General features: G+C 32.3%; 1 long non-coding RNA gene across 1 annotated transcript; it reads right to left on the bottom strand.

The window, feature by feature from the left end:
* LOC111030729 lies at window positions 1-25,029 on the bottom strand. The gene is made up of 3 exons (XR_002604128.1): window positions 24,707-25,029; window positions 24,205-24,296; window positions 1-241 (listed from the first exon to the last, which is right to left on the bottom strand). It is a non-coding gene; the product is annotated as an uncharacterized LOC111030729 (long non-coding RNA).
* Window positions 25,030-27,973: the final 2,944 nt, after the last annotated feature.

Genomic DNA, 27,973 nt, shown 5'->3' with positions numbered 1-27,973 from the left:
TTGAGATGTTACACTTAATTCTAAAAAATAAAAACTATATTACATTATTCTACACAAAAAGTAAGATTATTGTCGATGCAGCACAATAAGTTTAAACTTGTCAACTACGTGTATTCTCAAGCAATAACAGTCTTAAATATGTGTTATGTCCCAAGAATACGCGGGGCCAACCAAGTTAGTCTACGAAGGTGCGCTGTGGAATCCTGTCCACCTGAAGAATTGTGATGTTTCTCGTCGTCATCTTAAAATCATAAAATTCGAATTATACATAGCAGTTTTAAAATAAAATACGTATTGTTAACAAAATACATTTATTAATACCAAAAATCTTTTTTACTGACATAGGCAGATGCATATTACTTTTGTTCATTAATTTTATTTTAATCGTTATTATATCCTATAAAAACAGTTGCGTTTCGCACTCGAATGATAAAAGAAACAATGTATGAACAAACGTGATTAAAATAAGTATGACAGTAATACTACCTATCGTTATTTATGTGACAAAATATAATTTACGTTATACTTGATGTCGTATAATAAATATATGACTCAAATCATACAACAGAGTATAAATTTAACCCACACATTTGGTGGGTACCATCGCCTACGGTAGAACTAAGTAGGTACACATCTACAACTGGCCATGCAACTGTTGCGTGATTATGGTTTTAAAATATTGTAATCTGGCACTACAATATAATGGAAAAATAATTTCACAGTATTACTAGAAGGAATTTCACACGTGTTATTTAATTAAAACATGAGTGGTATCAGAGGTACATAATATCTTATAGCATCTTAGCTTGAAAAAGTTTGAAGGGAATATTTTCTTTTGATCTGAAAACTATGATAAGATATTCGTTTAATTCTAATCATTTGAAGTCTACATAGCCATCATACGAGAAAACTTAATTTTTAAATGTGCACAGGAAAAAGTTTTGTTAATTCATTCAAACAAAACTTTGATCAAAGGTATGCTCTAATTCTCATTTTTGCTCGTAATATATAAACCTAAGCCGCACTTTGTTGATTGAGTTGACGACCCATTAAGATGAAACTCAATTTAAACTTTACTATACTCTCCTGTAAATTTCCCAAAAAAACTAGTACATAATACATTACCTGTATAACTTAGAAAAAGTATGTGAGTGTCTAAGAGGATATTTTAATCTCGAATAAAATAATCAAAAGTGCTTTTTAAAAATAAAACAGACAACGTTTCAATATTATAGTACGCACCTATATTCAGAGTTTTTTAATGACAAATTCCTTCACTTAAAACATCGATGGTAAACCTCAAGTAACAGCTTGACCATACAATATAATATTTAGTATAATATTAGTAACCTAACCATATTATGGTGCTAACATACGTCGGGCACTGAAATGATTTTAGACTTTAGTCGGTGGGCAGGTAGACAGTCGAGAATATTTAACAATACGTAATAATAATTATTATTTTAAAATATACGTAGGTACTACATGTTCAAAAATCACATAAATCTTTTTTTTTTTGTAAACGCTTGTGTGATTTTCAATTTGCCATTTGTGAAATACACCAGAGAAAAAGTGCAAATAGACGACATTAGATCGATGCGTACATTAAAGACGCGTTTGTATTGTGGATCTCGTGTTCTGAGTATTATTTTTATTTTTTTAATGTGTGATGTGCAGTATATTAGTCAGTACAACCCTCGTCATCCCCTAGGACTCCAGGCAAAAGTATACGTAAATACGTTAGAGTTATTTTACCCCGTGTATTGTATAATCTATGATGGTATATACTCATATAAAACGCACGTATCGCTATATAATATTATTGACTTCTGAAAACTTGCATTGATAGCTACCGCCACTGCGTGTGGGGGGGGGGGGTTGCGACAGCTACAGCGCGGCACCCATAGAAGCGTTTAAAACGTTTCGACCGCGGCGGCGGCGGGACCGCTGAATGGGTGAGTATATAAAATAGCGAATTGTATACCAGTGCCGTGGGTGGGTTTGGTTATCGAGGGATGATATCGTCGTGAAAATAAAAATAAAAACCGTTCACGGATTCCTGCCCGCGGTGAACGACAAAAGCGCGAGTGTGTGCCGTCGTCGTCACGCTGAATAATAATAATAATAATAATAATCATAATAATATCCATACCGCAATCGGTGCTCAGGGAAGCGGTATATGGGCGGTGAGCGCGGGGAGACTGCGGGGCGGCAAAATGGTGGCGCCGGAATACTCGGAAATCACCCCCTCCAATTAACCGTGAATAGAATCTTAATTAACTCGCAATATTGTGGCGGCCGGGGGTAGTCGTGGGTGGGAGGCGTGCTGGCGATACGAGGGGTAAAACGGGGTATTGGCGGAGGCGCGCTTCGAGTTCAAAGCGATTTTAACAAGGACATAAGTACGGCTGTATTATAAGCGCCTTTGTGTTGTGCAATAATAATAATATATACCTACGTGTACAATAACACCGCACAACAGATATACATGTATATTATCATACATACTTATCATAAATAGGCGTGTGAGATGTGTAGGTACACAGCGTATACGTGTAATTAGGCTTTCCGGAGTGTGTGCGTGTGTGCCTTTGGTTAGGTTGGGGTAAACAGATCCTATGCGAGACGGTCATTTTTTTTTTAAATTTTTTTTTTATCGTGTTAACGTTTCGGAAGGTGACAAAAACAGTAATATTTTACGTCTCCAAACCCCCCCGTTAGTGTTTATGATATACTACACTCGAGTGAGCTGCAGGGGCGTGGAAAGGTGAAGACCGAACAGGATGCGCTATGGTGAAGTACATGCAGGAGAGGGAACTTGTCTGAAACTGCAGTAGCAGTATTATACACGGTGAGAAATTGTTTACGGGAAGAAAAAGAAAATACAAAAAAGCTTCAATTACAAGACGACGACGGCGGCGGCGACGGCGGCGGGAGAGGAAAAGTTATCAAAAGTGCGAAACTGCAGCTTCTCCGGATTGTGCAAATTTCTTACTAAAGAGGACTTAATGTAATTTAACTCTGGTTTAATTTGTCGACTTTATAATCCGGTTGTCTCAAGCGTAATTGTTTTTAGAACACAAGCTGGTCGTATATATTTTATAATTTATTAAGATACTATGTATATTTTATACAGTGCAAGTGATACTTTTAAAACGGTCAAACAACACAAACGCCACGGCTCGCGAAGTATAATTTGTTCGAAACTCGCCCAAAATGTTTGCCTGGAACGAGAAAACATATTATAATAAATAAAATTAAGTACGGCATACTATCAGTTATCTCCGTTTTTATTCGTGATACGTTTTCACGGTAAAATGATCAACTCGTGTTTAGGAAAACCGTACATGTACCTTGTACGACCACCTGTAAATACCAAAGAACTGAAAAATGAACGAAACAACTCGAAAGATCTACCGACTAAGTATTATTTTGACATATTTTGTAAATAGAGCACACGTAAGGCCGCGAGAACAAAAGAGAAAATGTTGTTTTTCGCTGAACCGCGGTATTATTGGTACATGTCGAGGTCGAGTAGAATATAGAACCGGATGTTTGTGATTTCATTGTGTAATTTTTTGTTATAAATGTTAGTTTTGTATGACGTAACAAAATTATTAAAACATGTCAACAATTTCAATTCGAGACTTTAAAATAGTTCCTAGATTATTCTAAAGGTTCACTCTAGTTCAAGTTTAATATTTGTATATTTAGGCGTAGGAATAATAATTGATGGGAATATTTTAAACTATAATATATTAGGTATATATTATATTAAACTGAATTTAAAACTAATTCATTAACCACGTTAATAAAAAAAAAAATAACAATGCAGATTCCACTCAATATTATTGTAATAATTGTATAATATAACTTTACAATATTGTAGTTAAATATAAATAAGAAAATTATTGCCGCATATTATAGTTTGGTATCAACCAAAACAATATTTCAGGTTATTAAATTATATCGATTAATAGACAATTATGACGAATAGCTTTGAAAAATTGAAACACGTAATTATGTTTATCTACAATATTTTAATATTACTTACATTTTAGTTTATATCCTGTGTATCTGATATTGCTTTAAAATAATTTTTGAAATTTTAGTTTAAATAAAATTGAGGCCCAAAATATAAAACTTGATTCCCATTACTCATGAAGTTGAAAAATAAGCAGAATAATTCTGGGGCTACTGCATTTGAACTGATGAATTCAAAATTTTGTCGGCATTTTCGTGTACAATTTGCAAGACGTGACATTTGTTTTAAATGTTCACAGACATACCTATCTCGATGCAACGTATTCATAGCATAAACAATAATTCATGATAATAAGAATACAATAATTTAAAATTGATTAATTGTACATACGTCTGTAGTTTCAGTCGGTATATTTTTTTATTTAAATAGGTAAATTATAAATAATAATGATTTTACAGTTAAAATGTGTGTTTTGATTTTGAGTATAGGAAAAAAGACTTGTTGGCTATAGCCCGTCTAGTTCTTCTTGGCACTCTGAAACCGTTACGAATTTAAAAAAAAAACACTAGTCCAAAACCTGTGTACTTATTTATATTTTAAAAATATATAGTTTTCGGACCACAATTTTTTTAGACCATAACGAAGTACCAAGATGAACTGGATGAGTAAGCAATGGTAAATAATAATCATATTATTGAGATCTTCGACAAACGAACGCGAATTAAATTATTTACGGTGAAATTAGGTTTATATTTATGGTATATCTACATACGGACGATTAATCCCCGAGAATCGGCCACGAATTTTCACCCATTCATCCCTAAATTAACCCTGTCCAATGTCCGATTGTAGGCTGATAACAGTATTTAAATTGAAGTGCTATTGAATTATACTAAAAATAATAAAACATCACCCCAAAAATACCATAATTTAGTGGATAAAGGCATAATAATTGTATTAATATTTAAATATGTTTTTTTTATCGACTTTAAATTACTCTAACGCAATGCCACTTTAACTCTATTTTCCTGTGGGCCTGTGCTTATTAATTCTATCGCAAAGTCATGAGTTCATTTTTATGATGGACACATTATTATATTGTAGTATTAGAGTTTTAAAATTTAGGAAGCACAGTTAACACTTCTACTTAGTTAAATGATAAGTAGAAAATGTTATAGAAATATTGTTTGCATCGTACATTACATAAATTGCATAATAATCTACCTTATGAATACAAATATATCCTTTCTACATCGTGATCGGGAGTTCAATATTGATGATCACTGTACCATACATTTTTCAATATTTTATTGGAATATTTCAAGAAGGATGAAAGTTTCAAGTTCAAAATATTTCATACTCATAACCTCGTGTAACATACATCATCTCGATATCTTGCGAGTCGGGCGCTTTATTATATTGGTAAAAATCATTTTTGCGGATTCTCAATAAAACCTTACACAGCTAAGGAGAACAATAAATATCGAAATCTCGCATTCGTCACACGTCGCAGGATTCCAGAAAAAAGTTATTTAAGATCCGAACTAGTTTTTTTTAGGGGGAGGGAGGTTTCAGTTTAAATTGTGATATTTATTTATCGTGCTCGAACTCAAATATTGACATTCTCGAAATTACGACTTCATTATACTGCAGCTGTACACATTATAATATATCAATCAAACGACGATGACGATGACGACGACGACGACGACGAACAGTCGACGGTCACGATATAATATATACTTAGTATATATAACATCATATTAATATGTTAGTTTTATTGCCATCGAGACTTGACAAGTGAAGTAAACAAATATAATATATATTATACGAAGATATATGATAGACCAACATGGCGACATCAGTTGAGGGGATTATTGCTCTTCAAACATGAACACAACGGTAAATACTCAACCCTGCAGGTTCTGTCTCCTCGATATATACATAGTCAATACCAGTAGTCTGTTGTATTCGGGACAAAAGTTATTTAATAATATTTAAAACTACCAATATCATATTATTATGTATTATAGAATGTCCTTAAACGAAATGCGCGTGCTCCGCGATCTTTGTACGACGACAAGGGACCGTATAAAATACGTCGGTATAACAAAATTTGATTTCGTACATAATATGAGTAAACGGAATTTTGCCGGGACCTTGAAATTTACTTTGTTATACCCCATAATATGTCATCGTTATAACCGGCGTCATTATAGATGATACCGACTGCATTAATGTTTTTGAAAATACATTTGCCTAAGTCATAATAGGATGTTTGATAAAATTATTGTATTTCTTGCTTTATTTTTTATCGTTATCGTTTTTTTGAGTTTTTTATTCTTCGATAACAATAATATGACACTGCCACTTTTTTATAGGAACATTGTTTGGATTGTATGGTGTTCCGGATGAAACTATTTTTCTGATTAGGTATTTTGATACTTGTGAAAATCGAATTTCAAACGTGTTGTTAATTACCTAGTCATCTAACTATCTAAGCACTAAAGTATATTTTGAAGTTTAGATAAGCGATATGTTTCAAAATATTGAATTCTATCGAAATACTTTACAATGTTATCAGCGAAATTCCGGGACGTCTATAATTAATAATCGTCTTAAGGACACGTTTATGGACTAATATATTATTATATCATATTATGCACGGTGACAGCCGTACACGATATGCCGAGACACAGAGGAGATGGACTCTTCCACATAGTCATAATAATATGTTGTACGCAAGCGATATATATTATTATATAATACCTATCAAAAGCGAAATAGGACCACTGTGAGGGTACATATACAAGCCAGGACGTGCCTGCAGGATTCGCAAGATCAACAAAACTATATTCTGAGATTATAATATAATGCACCGTAGTGAGTACCATCGATTCGATCGTTGTTTTATTTTTTTCCAATAAGTTCTTTCTCCTATATTTTTACAACTACCTATACATATGTGCAATATTCAGTATGATGGGTACTGTTCACATCTATTATGTTATGAATAATATTATATAAGTGCTACTAAAATAAATGCATTCGATTAAAATGTCTCACATAAGAATGTGTGTGTGTGTGTGTGTGTGCGCACTAAACCATCAAAGTTCAATACTATAGTAGTGGAAATACAATCATGAACTGGGAACAATTTTTTATCGAATCATTTTTTTTTCAATTTTACCTGTATGCTTTCTTCTTGTTACTAAGGCCGATCGATCTCTGTAATTTAACGATCCGTCAGACCTGGTCTCACACCACCTACGCCACGTGACGATGATTTTTTTAAAGACTTTGGAAATTTAATGAAAATGTTTTTCATCAATTTTTGAAATGTAAAATAAGATTTAGATTTAAAAATTGAAAAATACCCCAATTGAGCGGAAAAAATGTTCACACAGTGTAGAATTAAGTATAATGGCGATTGAACATTTTTCCAAATTGATCCTGTGTTTGAGTTTATTTCTGGCTTAACGGATACGGATGATTAGAATAAAATAGTAATTTATAATATTTTATCCTTTTCAATTCCAATACGCCTTCGCGGGTCATACCACTACATCCTGCGGATATATTATATTTATTAAAATAACGTCAAGTATGAAAATTACTAACACACTCGTCGATCTCAAGGCATCGCTTCTGTAGTATACATCACTCTTAGGAGTATATAAAGCGGCGGCATCAGATATCTACAATGTCCTATGATTTGCGCAATGGGGTAAAAATCCTTAGGATAAGGCGAATAGACTTTCTGAGCGCACATCGTATTATATTAATATCGTCACGTACATAATATACTGTATGTGTATATAATACTACTTAGGGCCTCTATAAATTCGCTGTGACAATATTCGACGGCGGCAACGGCGCCCGGTCGACGCCCACCCGCGCCACCGTATAATATAGTCGTCGGTTGATTAGAAACAGACGCCACAACCCCCTCTCCGCTACATGTTATATCGCCGCACCCCCCTCGGTCGTGTGTTCGGCGGGGTCTCTCTTTCCCTTCTGCAACCCTCCCTCCGTCGTTCCCTCTCACTCGCTCTTGCCCTCTCGCACAAACACACTGTCACCTCACTCACCCGGTATACGTGTTATTATTATTAATATTATTATGTATACTTTACCTACACCCGCCCCGCGACAGTCGTCAACACCGCCGCTGTCGCCGAAACAAGGCCAACGCCCTTACCGCAAACATCGTCCGTCATAAGTCATCGGATTCCAATTTGCGTTGTAATAGACGTCGCACAAATAGCTTTCTCTCCCGCCGTCTCCTCTCCGTCCCGCAAAGTCGGCTACAATATATAAATATACCTATATAATATAAAATACAACTGCTATTTCGTCTCCGCCGACCCACGCCGATATACATTACGAGTTTTTTCAACTCTGCCCTACCCTCCCCCGCTGGGATCGTGTTATGATAACCCTTCGCCGCCGGCCGACGTTTATAACTCGGTGTATTCGGTTACCGAATTAATGAATTGGGTTTGTCGTTTCGCGTACAAACAATACTCTCGCCCCCCCCCCCCCTTCCGTTGCGGTGTAGCTAGAAGCAGGAGCAAGACGAGAAACCACTGGGTTCGTGCGCGCGACGTTTTGTATTAAAAATATAGGTCCAATGAGTATAATGAATATCATACAGGGTGGTCAATAATTCGTGTCACAATGATAACATAATATGTAGTCGTATAAGGCTTTCGAAGAAATCGAACTAAGATATCTCTGGCATTTTTCACTTTTTTGAAGTCGAATAATTATCGTCCTGCAGTATACAACCGTTAATAATCGTATAATATAGTTATTACTGCGCACTCGTCTGTCACCGAGGAGAGAACGGGTGTCTGAAGATCAACCCGCGGTTCAATTAGCCGTCCGATCTCCTCCCCCCCCCCTGTTCAAGAAGAAGACGAATCCGGCGTCTCAATTAGCGGACACGACGATTTTTGCTATGAATAATAAAAAGGTTTTACTTGCTGCGGAACGTAAGATGAATTTGTATTATATATAGGTGAACGAAAAAAAGGAAAATATAATATTCCTAAAAATGTAAACGAAAGCGAATAAAATCGCAAGACACCAGTATGCAATTTTTCAAATTAAAATCGTGTCCATGTTTTCGAACAAGTTCACAGCGAGTAGACGAGAGTTGTGAGCATTATCGTATATTTGTATTAAATATTATAATGATTCGCGCATCACGGTGATTCAGTGTTTGTTTTTGACCATCAAATCATCACTGCAAGAATAATTCAATAGTTAATGATTTGAGTAAAAAAAGCGATAAACCTGATTAACGTGGCTTACTTGAATTTACAGTTCAGTTGCATGCATATCTGTTTTATTTCAAGTACATACCCAATAAAAAATATCGAATTCATATATTTTCCTGTCCACTTTAATCGAATGCATTTTCATTTTTTTTTTGTAGCATCGCGTGTATGTATAATCATATTGCATCGTATTGAAAATGTACTTATATATTATTATCACAAATATGCTGCAAAGTTATAAAAGAAGTTATTTTAAAAAGAAATATACTAAAACTTGTTTGTATAAAATGAAAATAACAATTTTTTTAAATATAGCATACTATGCGTTCTACGTCCATCAAAAAGTCCGACAAAAATAATCAAGTAAATTGTAAAATATATACCGATTTGATGTAATATTAATTGCATCGTAAAAAATAATAGTATTTAAATTTTTAACTGCAGCACGTAGTAAACTGGTTTTTGGCTTTTCAATAAGAAGCGTATATATGGCTACATATGTATCGTAATGGCTCATGAATATATAATATGTTTCGTTAATTTTCCACCTATAGTAAAATTATTCAAAATATGTGCGGCTGAAACTTCGAATAATGAATTATTAGCGTTTTGCAAAGACGTCAAATTTAAATTCGGTGTACCATAATAATATGTATGAGTGTATACAACGGACTGCATCGGTTCTTTATCGAGGAAAACAAGTGATATTCTGCATAATATTATTACAATATTATTATATTGTGTGTACGACGTGTTGTTTATTATATTATTAGGTTATGCGAGCAGTGTACGCCAACAATTTATAAGCCCGAGCGTGACTAGAAAACTGAGAAGAATATCGAATACGATGCTGTTCGCATATTGTACGTACCATATACGATTTCAGAATTAATCGCCAAACAACGTTTATGGTAATAACATAAAATTATGACGGTGAAGTAAAAACTCAACCAAAAAAAAAAAAAAAATAATGAATGCTCATTCGTCAGTTACCGTGCCGTCCAAAATGTCAGTTATTCGTAGCAATTGCACTCCTTCAATTGGATTCACCAAAAAAAAAAAAAAAGAAAAAAATGAAAAAATGATAAAAAACAGATGCCAATGAATCAGTTGTGAACACAGAGATAAATTAAATTTTTTTTAATTTAAAAGTCAAACTATTTATTTCAAATAAGTACTCACAGAAACAGAACTTTAGTTTTCGAATTTTCAGCAAAATATTATGTTAATATCATTAATTAAAAATATAATGTCAAAATAATTACACAAACAATTTAAAATGTAATTATTTCCGTAAGCATGCGCGATAACATCAACCACCGCGGTATTATATATAGAATTCGAAATTTGTATAATTTGAATTTTAATATAATACTTCCAAGAATTAAAAAAAAAGGATGTTCGGGAAAATCAATTTGACGAGACTCGTACTCTTAGGTCACGAAATGGGTTATCAACTTAGCGGAGGGGTAGATTACGCGATACCCTTCCGAACACAATATTCACATATTATATATATATACATATAATACACAGCCCCCTTTTCCCGCCCCAAACATTAGTGTATAAAGTTGTCTGCTTCTGTAATAGTTTGGGTCCTAATACGAATATTTGAAATTTCAAACAATGAAGATGTCCTTTTAATTTGCATTCTGGCCCGTCGTTCAAGACGGAGGGTGTACAGCTCCGAACACACTATTTTTATTTCAAAAACTTGAGACTGCTGTTAAATATATATTTTTTTTTTTTACGCTTTTTCGCTTTATGAAAAATAATTTGGTGAGTTCGCAGTATTAATAATGTTTGACATGACGCATAGATACTTTATCTGGAACTTTTGCTCCGTCTGTTTATCGTCCGTATACGGTTCGGATGATCCTAACTATGATCGAAATGTTTAGTGACCCTACCCTTTTACATCATAAAGTCGGTGCGTAAACTTTTGACATGGTGAAAAACTATACACAGAATGAAACAATAAACACGCTATACACCGACCGCCCTATAGTTATTCGGTACACTCTTGTTATTTATGGTTTCAATAGGAAAAGGCTAAACCCAGTCAGCGATTTTCGGGGGTATTATATTATATATTTGACTAATAACTAAGATAAATCTTTTGGAAATTTAGCAAATATTTCAGTGGTATACTCATAATAATATTATATTGTAAAATAGTTAATACTGCACGTACATTAACCTTTAATACTGCTATATTAGCCGGTAACAATATGTATTATATTATATGAGAATTCGACTCAATTTTGTACAAGTTGGAGTGATGTACAATTTAACATTGGTATAGGCCAGCGTTTCTTAAACTTTTTTATCCGTGGAACCCTTTTTTATGTGCACTTTCACCGTGGACCCCCAACTTTTTTTAGCTGTTTTTTATTGAGCTCTCAGCAATAAATTATTACAGCTCGACAATTAGAACCACTACATTGTTTCAATACTTTCAATGCGTCATTTTATGTAAGAAATGTTTGCAATAAAAGTTATAATTATGTGCCAAAATTTAAAATTTTGAATAAAAACCACAAGTTTCGGGGAACCCTGAAGTGACCTCCCCGGAACCCTGGGGTTCCACGGAACACAGTTTAAGAAACGCTGGTATAGGCGATTACCAATGCATTAATAATATTTTTACGCTTGACATCTGATTTATTTCAACTAGAATAAGAAATATATTTTTACGTTTATAATGTTATTGTGAACCCTGTGCCCACACTGTGGACTCTCTAGACAGAGGTTTCAATGATCAGTTGTACTATGGCGACTAGTTATACAGTGAATAATACTATAAATGAATGACTATAAAAATAATATAATCGTAGAGTTATTATGTCAATATTGTTATTTTTAAATATTTAAAAATATCAACAAAAATGTAAGGGATGGAGGACTCGTTGTATACGAACGACGATTCTGGGTGATTCTACATAAATCTTTAGATATAAATAGAAATTTTTTTATGAATTTCTATCCAACTAAATATGATTTGCTAATTTTCGTGATTTTTTACGAATTTTGTCAAAATTCTAAGTTTAAACTCTCATAAAAAATTACCGTGGATTTACGCTCAACTTTTTTTTTTTAATTTCCATCAACAACAACTTGCAAGGAACCTTGGATAACATTTGTAAGTTTTTTTGACCGAGCAAACATTTTTATATCGAATTAAGTTTTAAAAAAACAAATAATAATTCAAAATTGCATATACATATAAAATATTTTGAAAATTTTAAAGTGTATAGAAAATTCTAACACAAATATTCAGTGAAAATTTCATGAATCTACGGTCATTTTTATTGGAATTACACTAAAAACCAAAATCGATTTTTTTGAAAACTGGTTTTGCTTAAAAATTGTGGTTTTTCCTCAATTTCTTTTGTTTGTTTTTCCTGTTGCTTTTGAAAACTATTGGAAATTTTAAATTTTGACCTCCCGAATGCACTAACTAGATTCACTTTCCTGCCAAAAAAAATTGCTGTTCAAGAAAATCAAAGCACTTTTACTGCAAGAAACCGTGATGACAGACACAAAAAAAAAAAAATAAAGTTGGAAACACACATCATTGTAAAATCAATACATTCATCGCTCCGCTCAGAATCCAAAATACCAATTATTGGTGAATACTGTATTTTATAGTATATTGATTATGTCTACAACAAACAGACTTAAGTTCATACATGTAATATTATTGTACAAGTTGGATTCAATTTAATGGAAGTTAATCGAAAAATTATTATTCACAATACCCAAGACAATACATTTTTCAACTTAAATATATAATAATAGTATTGTTTTTAATACATATCTAATTTAAAATACTGGTAGGTAATTGTAGTTACTTTGGAATAATATAAATTACTTTATGTTTGTAGATTTTTTTCTCATCAAATATAGTATATTGGTAAGTACTTATAAATACCTATAGTCTGTAATTTAAAATATATGCTTATAAACATTTTCAATAAAACAATAAAATACGGAGTATTACATTTTTTTTTTAATAATGGGGATTTGTTTTTTTATGATTATTTAAATTTGTTTGATAAACGGTTGAATATATTATGATAAAAAGCATTACATACAAGTTATGTATTATTTAAATTATCATTTTCTGCAGTTTATCTCCAGAGGTCTCTTGTCCTTCACATGATTAAAGCTGTATCCTTAAAGTTTTAAATTTGACCAGCATTCCTAATTAGAGACACATTGTGAATGTATCATTTCTTACTAAACTTTTATCTAACTCAATTGATTGGCCTCTACCCTCAATTCACAAATTAAATTTAATGTTGCACCTTGTCATACTAGATATTCTACCCCCCCCCCCCCACACACACTTTATTTTATTTTCCTCATCTAATTATCTATTCATTAGATATCTATTCCTAGCCTAACTACTCTCTCAAACGTCATATTATGCTTCTTGCTAATGAAAAAGTGGGTAGGGCGATGAATTGGGTCTTTTATTATTATTGTTTATTCCATATCATTGTTAATATTAAATAAATATCACTCTATGTTTATGAATTATGGGCCTAGACATACAATATTATAAAATATCCATCAGAATTGGGATCGATAAGAACTTCATAATATCCTAAATAATCTTAATATATCTTAATGACTTGAAAATTGACCACCCACCACATGACACACACCGGTTTCTAAGGCATTAAATTTAGCTAGCCTAGATACCAGAAGGAAAGTATTGGACATACGATTCATCAATGCCGTCAATGACAGTCTGCCATTAATGTCAAAATAGATGCTGCTCGTATATTAAATAAAATTGCATTTCGTGTACCCAAGATTGAGTCACGAACTATGCATACATTTCAACCCAGTACTTGTTCAACAAATTACTTATGTAATGATCCTGTATAGTAAACAGAGAATAATGCGTCTCGTGAATTTAGAACCCAACCTGTAAGACTTTATGTCTTACTGTTTGCCATAGTATCGTACATAAAAATATTAGTAAATTATACAATGTAAATTTGATATCTTTATGCAATAATTAAAATTTGTGAAATCACCGTCGGGCTTTGATATATACAAAATAAAATAAAAATAGATATCCTAATTTCTAATCAACGACTTGCTTCGATGTTCGATCAATATAATATATTTATATAGACTATTGTATTCTCTATGTTTATCTTTATTTTTATACGGCGCATTGGGTATGCAATTCAGGTACATTTCGAACGGCGGCAAGTTTCGATTCAATAGTTTTGTATATTAATATATTATTATATCACGACCAAACTATAACATTAATATTGTAAAAAAATAGAATATAAATATATAATATAGGTATATTATTTATATATATATATATATATATATATATATATATGTGGTGAATTAATTTATACGTCTCTCTTAATTTTTCTAGTAAATTGTAAATTTTATTGTCTTAATTTTTAAATCAATGTCGGAAATTTATTATGAATTTATCGTAATCAATTCTTATTTTGAATATTGTAAATTATTACAATAATAGAATGATATAACTATATAAGTTATAACTTATAACCAAAAATAATATAAGCCCATAATCATCTGCTTGACTCTAAATAAATAAATATTGAGATTTGTCTTTAAGTCTGCACATCATAATATAAGAATAATAGGTATAAATGTGTAATAGTTTCAACTGTTTCAAGTTTGTCATTAAGTACTAAAGTAAGTAGTTTAAAAATAAGTGTATAATTTATAAATTTTAATCAAAAACGGCGTTTCTGTATTATGCTGACGTCTTTTTCTTAATTAAAAAACCTCATAGAATATTCTGTCTGTGCAAATAATGAAACCTGTTCTAAACATTTTGCTTGATTTCAACTATAAAAGACGGGAGATAAGTATAACCAGCATATTATACACTATTATTACTATTGGATATTATACTGAATATAGGCTATATAGTGCGGAATTGTGTATTGTATATTATCCGTTTAAAGTCACAGCTAAGCAATGCTTAACATATTATGTTAAAGCAGACCAAACACTCGTTGTCATGATCAAAGTACCCGGAATGATAATAAACTATTAATATAAAAGCCGTGGTTAGATAATAGTCATTGTCGATCGTTGCAATATAATTAATTATAATAATTAGAACTCGTGAATGGCGGAAAACATTCCCGACAATAATGTAGGGATAGGTATATAATATAGTTTGAGGTTATTTGATGATTTCGTAGGTACAGTACTTATACAAGATCCGACTTTTGTCCATCACTAGAAATCTAGTCGTCGAAAGATCAATGTGTCAAAACGTCTGATACTGATAATTCATATTATTATAGTAGACACGAATTATGGGACTTAATCACAAACTCGCTGTACGGTCGTTGTCATAATATTATTATTATTATTATTTTGTTATTATCGCGTACAACGAGAGCGTTAATATTATATTATAATATCTCGCCATCGAGTCTTGTTCTCGATCGTCGTGTGTACAGCCAGTTTGCAGCCAAGATCAAACGATAAATCAGCGATCGCGACGACGACGACGACGACGACGTGTGTCAGCGGCAGTTGGGGTAACAAATTGCCCGGTATTCTCATCTATTCATCGAATGCGCGAGGCGTTGAAAAGGAGAGACAGAGAAAGAGAGAGAGAGAGAGAGAGAGAGAGAGAGAGAGAGAGAGAGAGAAAGTGAATCGCTTGGAGACGAAAGGTTAGTACATAAATATAAATATATATATATACGGTACTCGTACATAATAATATATAAAGCACTTTTAACAGCAATCCGTTTTAGAAATCACTGAGCGTTTAACCCGCGACAACAATGGGCGGCCGCGCGCACGTGTTTATCTACAAAGGAGACCGAATAAGTCGAAAAGACCTGCAGCGGAGGAGGGCTCGAAAAAAAAAGTCAGTCGAATAAACTCACGGCTGCAGGAGTGACTTGAACTGTATATTATATACGAGAGTGTGTGCTGCAACGTCGTCGGGTTCCTTTTTATTTTATCGACTGCTATTGAAAAGGAAAGGGAAGAAAAGAAGTATTTTACAATATTAATAAGTATATTCGTACAAAAGCGAAAACTCGCCGTTTGACGTCGGGGTGTCCCGTTCGTCGCGATCGGAGAACTATGTACAGTATATACCTATAGTCCGGAAACAAGAGCTCGTCTAGAGTCGGAATTCAGATATTAATATTCGAAAAGCCAAATCATCTGGCTGCACGTTTATTGTATATCGGATGCCCTTACGCACAACGTTTCGTCATACGACGACGACGACGACGACGACGATAATAATAACGACGATTTTATATTATAATGTACGATGCACCGAAAAGTGTACACATCCGCCGCCGCCGGCGCACAGAGCCATCCGACGGGAGTCATTAATAAACCTCGAAAACGAAAAGTTTTGAGGCCCAAGACGAATGAAATAAAATAAAATAAAAAACAACTTGACGTGTTTCCGCATTGTTCTGTTTTTTACTTTGTATAAAATATACGGCTCGCCGCGCTTCAAAAAAATACCACTAAAATTCCAGGTAGATAAACACGTTAAAAGTTTCGGTTAAAAAATGTACATCCCCGTTCCATTTGTCACGGAACACAGAAATATAATACCATTTAGAGCCTAAACGAAAACTATAAGTCACCTCGTATGAAAAATTGTGAGAAAACATTTTAAATCCTAGTGTAATCATAATTTTTTTTTAAATAATATCAAGTAGTTACCACCAAAGCCCCGGATAATTTAATTTATAAAATCACTTAGAATCCATAATATTTTTGTTGAATTGCTTTTAAAGTGTAAGTATAGGTAATTATTAGAAGTTAAACTAGAAATATTATTATCAACACAAACGTTCTTTGCTATGTCATAACAGTTTAAAAAAAAATAGAGTTATTTCCATATTTTGTCATTTAAATATTAGTGTTAATAATAAATTATGTGTTTTATATTAAAAATTAAATTACACCAATTGTATTTTTTGCGTTCATTTGCTTTTACAAAAACAACTGTCAAAATAAAATGTTAAACATGTTGAAAATTACATAAAAATTAAGAAAATAATTTAAATCACTGTGAGTTATATTTGAAAAACAAACAATTTCACGTCAGTCGAAAGAATTGTTTTTCTCGCGTACTAAAAAAAACAAATTAACTAATTGTGATTCAGGTTGGAATTCCAAACGTCTGAGACATCAGCCGAGCATTTTATTTGACACATTTTTCTCGTCCACTTTTGTTCTTATGCCGGGGACAAATATCAACAACAAAATATTTAGATTTTTCTCTGTTTATAAATTCATTTTTTTTTTTTAGATTTATGTTCTCCGACGTCTTAAATTATGTAGGCACATCACACAAATAAATACATGCAATAACTATTTTATATATTTCATAACCGTCTGACAATATTATTATTTTTAACGGTATTTTAAGAAAAATATTATTATTTTTTACGCACAAATCTGAGCTTGGAACTGTTTTTTCCGATAAAAGTCAACAATATTACACTTAACTCTGGCACCAACCTGTGAGCTCAGGTCTGGGCAGCTACCGGAAGTACACCCACCTTCGTTAAATCTAGTTATAACGTAGATGTGTAAAATCAATTATTTTCTATTGTCCACACACTCTGTAAAATAACATAAAATTATTTTTTTATAATATTTCTTTCCGGAAAATGATCAAACTTCAAAAGACAACTGCGCCCGGTTGTAATATGACGCATAACAATGATTTTCTGCGGATTAAACGCAATTTCTTGTACATGACAAATGACGACTTAATACGATTATATTATATTTGTACATACGGTGGTAATGGACGATAATAATTAATACGTTAGAGCGAAAATAGAACGTTAAACAATAATTTAGAAACTGTGTCGTTGTTTAAGTTCGATAAATTATACGTACGATTGAATAATGTCCTTAAACATATTCTATATAAGTTGACCGGTGAATGGCAGACATTATACCTACCCGTATACTAATATTTAAAGACATTTATACATAATTTAATCATTAATTGATACAACGGTATATAAAGACAAAATAGTTTTTAAATACATTAATTTATCATTGTATTTTTTTTAACTTGATTTGCTTTTTAATGACGATAATGCGACAATATATTACAGTGCCCCATCTCATACCAAAAATCAAAATCAAAATCAAATTATGTTACGGTTATAATAATATTATTATAATATTTGTTAATAAAATCATAATAATTTAGTTCCTAAAAATATTTAAATTAATAATAGTAAAACAGTTAAAAAACTACGCTTTAATAGTTTAATATAATATACAGGATGATTCACCAAATATGCTGAACCCCATTTCTTTTTTCCTTTGTTAATTTATTCGAATTCTAGTTATTTAATAATTAAATATACTCGAAGACAATTTTTTGAAATTCCTGAATTTTGAATGTACTACTTAAGCCCCTGACGATACGAATTTCTGTTTTTTAAATGAGAACCCCCCTTTTACTATAAAATATTTAGTGGATATTTATTTTTAAATCATAAACTTCTAGTATGAATTTTGATTTTGATACGTTAAATTTTCCAAAAAAATTATCCACCGAATAATTTACAGTTGAAAGGGGGCTTCTCATTTGAAAACAGAAGTTTGTATCTCCACAGGATGCTCCTTAAATAATACAAAAATCTCAATAATTTTAAAATATGGTCGTTAAGTCTAATTTATACAATTCCAAAAATATTTTTGATAAACTACATTATTGAAGAAAAAAGAAGGTTATCATGCTTGGTGAATCACCCTGTATATTTGGACGCTGTAAATGTCGTGTCACTAGTACCCGCAACATTCAGAAACTTATTCGTCATTCAGACTTGATCGAACACTCTAGGCACCTCTACCTGGTATAAAAAAAACTTAGAACACACACTTTTATAATATTGTATCGCAGTCAAAGAAATTGTATTTATTTTTATTTCTCGTCGTGTGTAATTTAAAATCTCGCCGGCTTTGGTGTGCCACGCACGCCTTACGCACACACCGTACGCTCAATATTTGCCAATGAAATGACGTGAAACTCATAGGATTCGACATTTCTCCCAACGACACATATATTATTATTTCGTATGCTCGTGAAACACATTTTTTTTTTTTTGTCAACTACCCCCCCGAGTGTGGTTTTATCCCGACATATCTATCTAACCGATTGCGAGTATCGATGGTGCACAGCTCTTTTATAATACTTATGCATTGCCCAATACTTACACGAACTGCATTTGTACATCAAAATAGGTACGAAATTACTATACTCTACAGTCTACGTTGTCTTATTTTACTTAAGAAATCTCGCATGACTTACAAAATATATAACTTTTTTTGTACACTACGACTCACAAATGTGGTTTTTATTCAGTCATATCAATCTAAGCGATTTTGTGGATCTATATAAATGTGTAGCCCTATGCATTATGCCAATACACTACATTATAAATTAATAAATTCTCAAGTCATTACACTCTACGTGGTATTAGCCACTTATAAAACTAACAAACGTGCTTTGTGTAAAGGACAAAATCGATGGATAAAACAGAAACTGTACGTCTGTACCTACTGCAGCAATTATATCACAGCGAGGGATGAAAAATAAATGAAATGGTACACAATAATAAGCATTGTAGTATTTCTTTCCATAAGGTTTTCCCTCAAGAAACATGTAGCAACTGTGTATAGATAAGTTTTTAAGGCTTTAAATCCATCCGATATCATTAATCATAGCTAGGTTGGTACCGTTTTAAAATAATGTAGACATCCTCTTCACCGCAGTTATAATATATTTTAAAATATTTGATTTTTGAGTAGGTATAGGTACGTACGTAATAATTATGGGACACAATGATCAAGCATCGAGTGTGTGACATTTTTGTTTACGATGTTTGTAGAAACGTTTTTAATGTTTACGATACTCAACACGTATTGAACGTAATAATATAATATTAAACATGTCTATCGAATATCGACTTTCAAATATTATAGTTTATTACACGAAAATTAAAATGGATAACAATTTTAACTGTACTAAAAATAGAACAAACAATAAACGTGTTAATATTAAAAACGTTATCATTCTGAATTTTGAATAAACATTTTACATGAATTTTCAATTAATATAATTTATTATGTTTTCATTCATTAGTACATGAGCGTATACATTTTTTTATTGGTCAGAAAAATGATACCCACGTTACAATCAAAATATTGTTATATTATTCGAAAACCCGTAAATATGACACCGTAAAATTAACCACTTTCTAGATTCAACTTAAATCGTATAAATAAAAACGTTCTCTACCAATTATTGAGTAAAAAAAGTGTGTTAACAATATAACATAAAAATTAAAATGTCGTATGTCAATAGTTTTATTGATAACATGATATCGTATAATATGTGTGTATACTGTATACGGTAATACTAATGCACTTTACAACCACTGAACCACGTCATATAGGTACAGTAGCCTATAGGATATAATATAGAGCTCAGTTTTGGACAAAAGTCCACAGAAATTATCTCCCCCGAGAACATAAACAACCCCTTTGTGTCAAGATGTCACATAATATTATGTGGCATAATACGTAATAATATTTAATCTAATAATACGGTCTGTCAACGTAAGCCGAAGCAAATGGTCTTGGTTTTTAAGAATGTTACATACTGCGGGGATAGAGCTTATAGTTTTAACAATATCATTTTTATATTATTTCCGAACCGGACGAAAGGAGTTTTTTTGAAATACAACTACTATGGATTTTTGTACGATGAATGCAGTGCAAGATAAAAAAAATTATTTCAAGTTAATGTGGATAAAATGGTCGTATGCATGACGATGACACTTTAAATCAAGAAAACTTGTACCAGGAACATCAAATATTCAAACATATTACTAATAAGCCAAGTATTGCCCAAACAGAATATTTAACCTGTCAAATCTTATTTCATATGAAAAATTTATTTCAGTTTTATATCAAGAAACAGTATTCTTTGTATTTTGTAACTTGTATAATGCCTAATAAAGTACTGCAGTACAACGGAAGCGGCTAAGTAAGCATTAAAGCCAGTGGATCCCACCAAAAGGACTACCTACTCACAAAGAATTAAATTATACGTCGACTTCTTTTTTTTTCATGTTTCAAGTCTTTCATAAAAGTTCCCAAAAACCTCTAAAGTTAAGGTCAGAAGCTCACGTCCAACATATTTCGCAAACTTAATCTAGAAAATTGGATCACTTTATATTATAACAAGAGTGGTTTTTTTTTTACTGCGGAAAAACGATTAGAAATAAAAACTAATTTAGAACGATTATACATAATGTGTATTATATCTAATTTAAATCGATATTTGAAAAGATGAATTTTATTAAATTACAGTAAAATAAAAAGATAATTAATTTAAGAAAATTAAAAATAAAATAGTAATTATTTTAATTCAATTTAATAATATACTGAAACTTTTTAATTATTTATCTAGAGTTTTTTCTTCTACTTTTTTTTTAAACTTATAACCGTTCATTGTAAAGTAAATTATATTTTTATAATTGGTTTACAGTTTTTATAGGTTTTACGTGATAATATTTAACAGAATTATTGTATTTTAATTGTATTAACTGTCTAAACCGTTATGGATCAATTAAATATCATCGATTTAACAGTTTAAATATCTATCCTAATATGATGATAAGATTTTACACAAAATACATTTTTTGTCAATACACATCAGAATTAAACTTCACTTCGAATTCGTTTCAAGTTAATCACATCAACTGATGTCTTCATATACGCGTATGAGCCTGCCGTGTAGCCGGAATACGCATATATAATCTACATTCGTCGAACAGAAAAACCTGACACATGTAATCAACCAAATATGCAATAACTCCACAAGTTTATTCTTATCAATTTCTTTTCTCATTTAGATATTGTGTAATTAAATTTAAAAAATATATATATATAATGTTGTTTGTAACAAAAGTTATTATTACTTAGTTAGTTACTTAGATACATTTGTCAGCTTGTTCTGCTATATGTACCCTGTATAATTAAATTCTGTTTTGACTGAATATACAAAATTGTACAAACCATAACTTTACCGTCGGGTTACTGTAAAAATAAAAACCACAAACATCGATACTTTGCAGTGATCCGTGAAAAAAAATAAGCAAAAACGCGCTACAGCCACGGCTAGATTTTTGGAAAAGAGGAAACGATTGTTTTTCTAAATAAAACTTTGACATAATAATATATCATTGTTTGTACACTTTATACCGCACAGTTATTTAAGTTTTTCAAGTGACCTATTGTGAATCATTATATTTAATGTGAGTCCTTGTGTAAACAGATAAAAAAATAAAGACAAACAGTGATTTCCCAATGATGTCGATCATATATAGAAAATGTTTTCTCGTGCAATGCGTTTCCGGGGAAGAAACTCCGGTGGAAAACCTCTACACCGGGAAAATGTTTTATCTCAAACATCTTTTATTCATATGATTATTTCAGATAGTCTTTTTTCCTACTATGCCCATCACCATTCCATCGTATATGTATACGCCGTTTCCTTTCTATATTTCAGAAACCTTCACCACACGGTATACATACGCGAAAACGACGACCCAATCAAATTAGGAAAACCCCATTTATACATACGTATGTATATTATTATATATGATATAAATGAACACAATATGATGTATGATTGTGTGCATACAACAATAATAATATGCATCTGACATTGAAATTAATTTAATGTTACCAATACTGGTGTTGTTATTTTTTTTTTTTACTTAATTCCACACAAAAATATAACATACAGTCCCAATCATTCTCTTCCGGTCAAACACATATTATTATTATTATAACACAAGTTTTAATATTATACTCGTATACAAAGTCATTAACTACAATAAAGGGTGTAAACGCAACAGTCGCCAAATTGAGCTCCACAGGTACGCATTCGTAGCTGCTGTTCGTGCAAATAAAAGAGAGAGGTCCTTGAAGTTCCACTTATAGTCGACATTTTTCATTTCAAGCCTATAAGTCTGAATCGGTAATTTGTAACCTCAGCTGTTTCCAATTATCTACATAAAGTAGTTTTATCAAAAATAAAATATGCAGTGGCTTACATAGTTGCATTACACGAGTAATAAAATGTTTGTTTAAAATGGCAAGCCAATGAAATAAATAGTTTAATCCTCAATTCTATTTGGTTAAAATAAATAAACACAAGCTAAACTAATTTGTTTCTAGATTATTTACTATGCAAAAAAAATAAATATTTTATTATTTATTACTTAGTTCTACTATTTTAATCCTGTTTCCTTTTATGAAAGACTTTTTATTTATTCGAAAATAGCCCTTAGAAATAAATAAGCTAAATACAATTACATTACAAAAAAAAATAATGGATTACCTATCAATAGTATTATACAGTCACAATTGAGTTGAAAAATTGTGCAAATTTGTAACGTATATCAACAAAATGTATAAATAAATAATAACAAACTTCTTAACGGAATAAAGTATTGACATTTAAAATCCGCACTATAACCACGGATTGCGTCAAATTTAATATTCAAATTTAAGTAGAACCTATTGTAGCAACATTATTTATAAAACGTCATTTTCGATAACTCATACTAAATGATAAAATATTATATAAAAATTAAAAATCTTTTTTTCTGATAATACTAAATAATTTAATATGTATAATTAACACTATAAAATATGCTATCATTACTTCAACATATAAAAATATAAAGCTCAAATCTTATAATATTAAGCCGTCGTATTCAGTAGTTTACGTAATGTACTAAATTGTATAATATAGGTATTTAATCCCGCTAGTCGAATAAACATAATATTATATTAATCGTAAGAATAAAAATATTTTACCTGGTGTCGACCCCGTTGATTTATATTTTTTTGCAATTATAATATTCTTGTCAATTTAATAATGAGATTGGCTAGGTATGTGATTTTGAAATCTATAACACAAAGAAACCAATAATTATGAACACAAAGTATAATATTTTAATTTATAATAAGGTACAAACATTTTGTTTAAATTGTACATGAAAATATTGAAACTTCGAAATATTTGTTTAAATTTATATCTTGTTTAATTGCAATACGGAGAAAAAACCGAGTATTTCCTGAATCCTATTCGATCTCCCTCGAGCCCCATACATTTTTCCACAACTATTTTGCATGCGCTCAAGCTAAAATTAAAATTGTTTTCAATGATCGGGTCGGAAAATTATTCCTCCTCGATGGGTTTAGGGACCTGTCTAAAAAGAGGAAAAAAGAAATAAGGCATTTTTCGTATTGGAAATGAGAGGGATGTGCACTAGCATATTAATTTAATAATAATAAACACTGTGAATTATAATATTACCTGTAGTCGAGAGTGGAAAGTGCAGTTTATAACTGGTGCAAGTGCAAGAGAGGTGACCCAAAGCGGCGAGCGATCGCCGACGGAGATGATGATCACGATGTGATGTGAAACATTTGGCCGGTGACATGCGATCGTCGATATCGGAAAAAACGAGTCGGCGATCGAGTGCGTTGGACGTAGTGACTTGTGAAATCGGCCTCGGTCTCGGGAGACTTGGTCGTCGGTCGGTCAGAACAGACGAAGTAGTACGTGCGTTGTGGTGCGATGCGCGGACGCGAGTGTCGACGTTCTGTGGTCGTCGGACGGCGGTCGGGAAAAAGCTCCTCCGGACGGCGGCGGCGGTTCGCCGACAGAGCCCTGCGTGGCGACTGCGAGAGGCACGCGCATAATGATATTACGTATATAATATAATGCGCCGCCGCCGTCGTTGGCGCGCATGCCGGTACACGTGACCCTCGCGACCCTTGTCGACAGCCTTTGCCCACCTTCTTCGTCGTCTTCTTCTTCTCTCCTTCTTCTTCTTCTCCTCCTCTTCTTCTCCTTATCGCCCCTCGTCCTTATCGCGCCCCCGAGCCTAATGAAAGTGTAATATTGTGTGCCGGACGGAAAACCGACGAAATAATTAACCTGTTATACGCGCCGCCCGCCACCACCGACTCGGTCGAAAATTGTCAGACCTATTTGTACACCTGTTTATAATGCAATGTGATGATACAACGTTTTTCGTTTAAAAGTCGTCCGAACGAAATCCCCTACAACGTAGTTAAACGTCTAAAACGTCAAAAATCTAAAACAAATTATTATTAACCATGATAAATTATAAGTAATCGACTTTCATACGAAATGGGCAACCCGCATTGTCGTCCATGTTAAGGCAATAGCTCAACCCCCCTCCCCCGTGCCCACTAAAAAGTGGTCGTTCCAGTTCGATCTACGACTGTATTTTCTGCTCGAATGTTACGAGGTCAAAAACGGTCAACGACGCGAACAACATAGAATTGGGCAAAACGTAAATAAAAAATTATTTGACAAAACACGAAATGAACAATCAAAACGATGTTCGAAAATTCTGGCCACAACGATTGCAAAAAAATTGTGTGTTCAAATCATACACGCGTAACCCACGAGAACGATTCTACAGTATTTTTTAATATATTGTCTCTAAAATCTCAATCAAACAGAAAAATTTGTAGAAAGAAACGGAACTTGCGCTCAGTGATTATGACCTTTTCACACTAACTCAAAAAGTTTTTTAGGGGGATAACATTTTTCTGACGATAAAGAGATAAAAGAGATATTGTTAGTAGAAAAGTGGTGGAAACAGAGGTATAGTGTGAGTTGTTCGACACTGGTTAGTGGTTACAAAAGCTGTGCCACGTCTACGAATTTGCACGGCCATTATGCATAAAAATAACTATATACCGGCCGAGATTATATCTCCACATTGATTCATTTTTTAGTTTTTTCAAAAAATGTTGTAACTCTATTTTCTGGACGACCCTCTTATTATATTATTGAGTGTACTCCTCTAACACTTCGATAATATCATAATATATAGTAACATGACGTGTAATACATATTATTACATAAATTATATTGTATAGCAATGTTTTCGTTGTACGAACTCGTATTTTCGGTCACATGTGAGCTGCGATACGTATATATACGTTATATATTATATTAATAATAATAATAATAATAATAATATAAGTCCCTTGTTTGCGGCTTGGGACACGTTTCGCGTCTTATACCGATCTTTTCTGTTGGCACTGCCTTCGCCGCCTATACACCGGTACACTTCCCCGCTGTACCCTCCGTTGCTTATACCATCACTAGGGCACACTACAGCAGCGTATAATATAATATCGTACACTTTGACATATTTCCAAACGGACCACTTCAAAGGTGAGAGAGACGAAAGAGAGAGAGAGAGAGAGAGGAGAGTGTGGGAAGCAGGGGAGAGACAGCGAGAGAGAGAGAGTAGGCGGGGGAGGTGAGAGAAGGGGAAAAAAGCTCAGACAATATATACATAAAATAATATGGCCGCAGCCAGTGGCATTGCAGGGCTTTATGTTATTGGTTATATAATACACATGTATTATACATGTATGTATAATATTAAATATATACTTCTGGAGAGAAAAAAGTAATTTCCTTTGCACTGCGCTGCGACAGCCGCCGGGCCAATTTCCACACAAAACTCGACGCGCGCGAAATAGCTGCCGACAAGCATTTGTCCGGTTTCTGCAAGTATACACAATAATAATAATAATAATAATAATAATAATAATAATAATAATATATAATAACGATGGCATTGTTGTTCTGACGCAAACGGTTACGAGCGACCGAGATCTCGTAAGTCTTCTCGCCTCAACCGCCGCCCCGCCGGGGGAGGTGCCACGGCTGCTTTGGTTTAATAATTGTACATATTTTATTGTAAGTATAAATATACATAGCTACCCACGCGCGTTTCTCAAACATCCACTGTTGAACATTTCATATATTTATAGAATATAATTATATGTATACAAGTTATTCCACACGTGATTTTGAAAAAAAAAAATAACAATTGGATTTTATTAAGCACTATTATTATACTTGCCTGATTTTTGCTCGTTTTTTAGTCTATGTATATTATTTTTTCAAATTTCAATCAACTATAATTTTTATTTCATAATCGCAAACTGTTCCAATCACCAAACAAAGTACTTTTTTTTATTTATTTTGGAAGGAAAATTCAGTAGTCACACGATGGCTGTACCTAATAATTGTTAGAAAATGTTAATAAGGCGAGTCGCAGTATTATTGAACTGTTTTGAGCAGAGATGTTGAAAAAAATTTATTTAATATTTTAGTATAATTATCATATGAAATTGGTGCCTATACCTAAGTTAAGTATAAATTAGCCATCTCTAATTTTAAGTTACAGAAACAATAATATATTACACTGAATGATTATTTTCAAATTATCGCTGTAACCAGCAAAATGTTGACTTTCATCATCTTAACTTTAAATACTTGTAAGTTACAATATTTATAACTATAATTGACTGCTACTTTGAAATTAAAGTTGTATGTACCTATTGAAATTACCAAAAAAATATTCTGTTTAAGAATATGAAATTAAAAATGCATGCTGTTATAATTCAAAAATGGCTAAAATAAAAAAAATAACTATAAATTAAAGTAATCAGCAATGTAAATTTGTATTCAAAAATATTGTTAATTATTAAATATTAAACGTTTCGATAAAAGAAGACGTGT

This window comes from Myzus persicae, unplaced genomic scaffold (assembly GCF_001856785.1).
Source record: "Myzus persicae strain clone G006 unplaced genomic scaffold, MPER_G0061.0, whole genome shotgun sequence".
Taxonomy (NCBI): domain Eukaryota; kingdom Metazoa; phylum Arthropoda; class Insecta; order Hemiptera; family Aphididae; genus Myzus; species Myzus persicae.
This window is presented reverse-complemented; position numbering and strand designations above follow the sequence as displayed.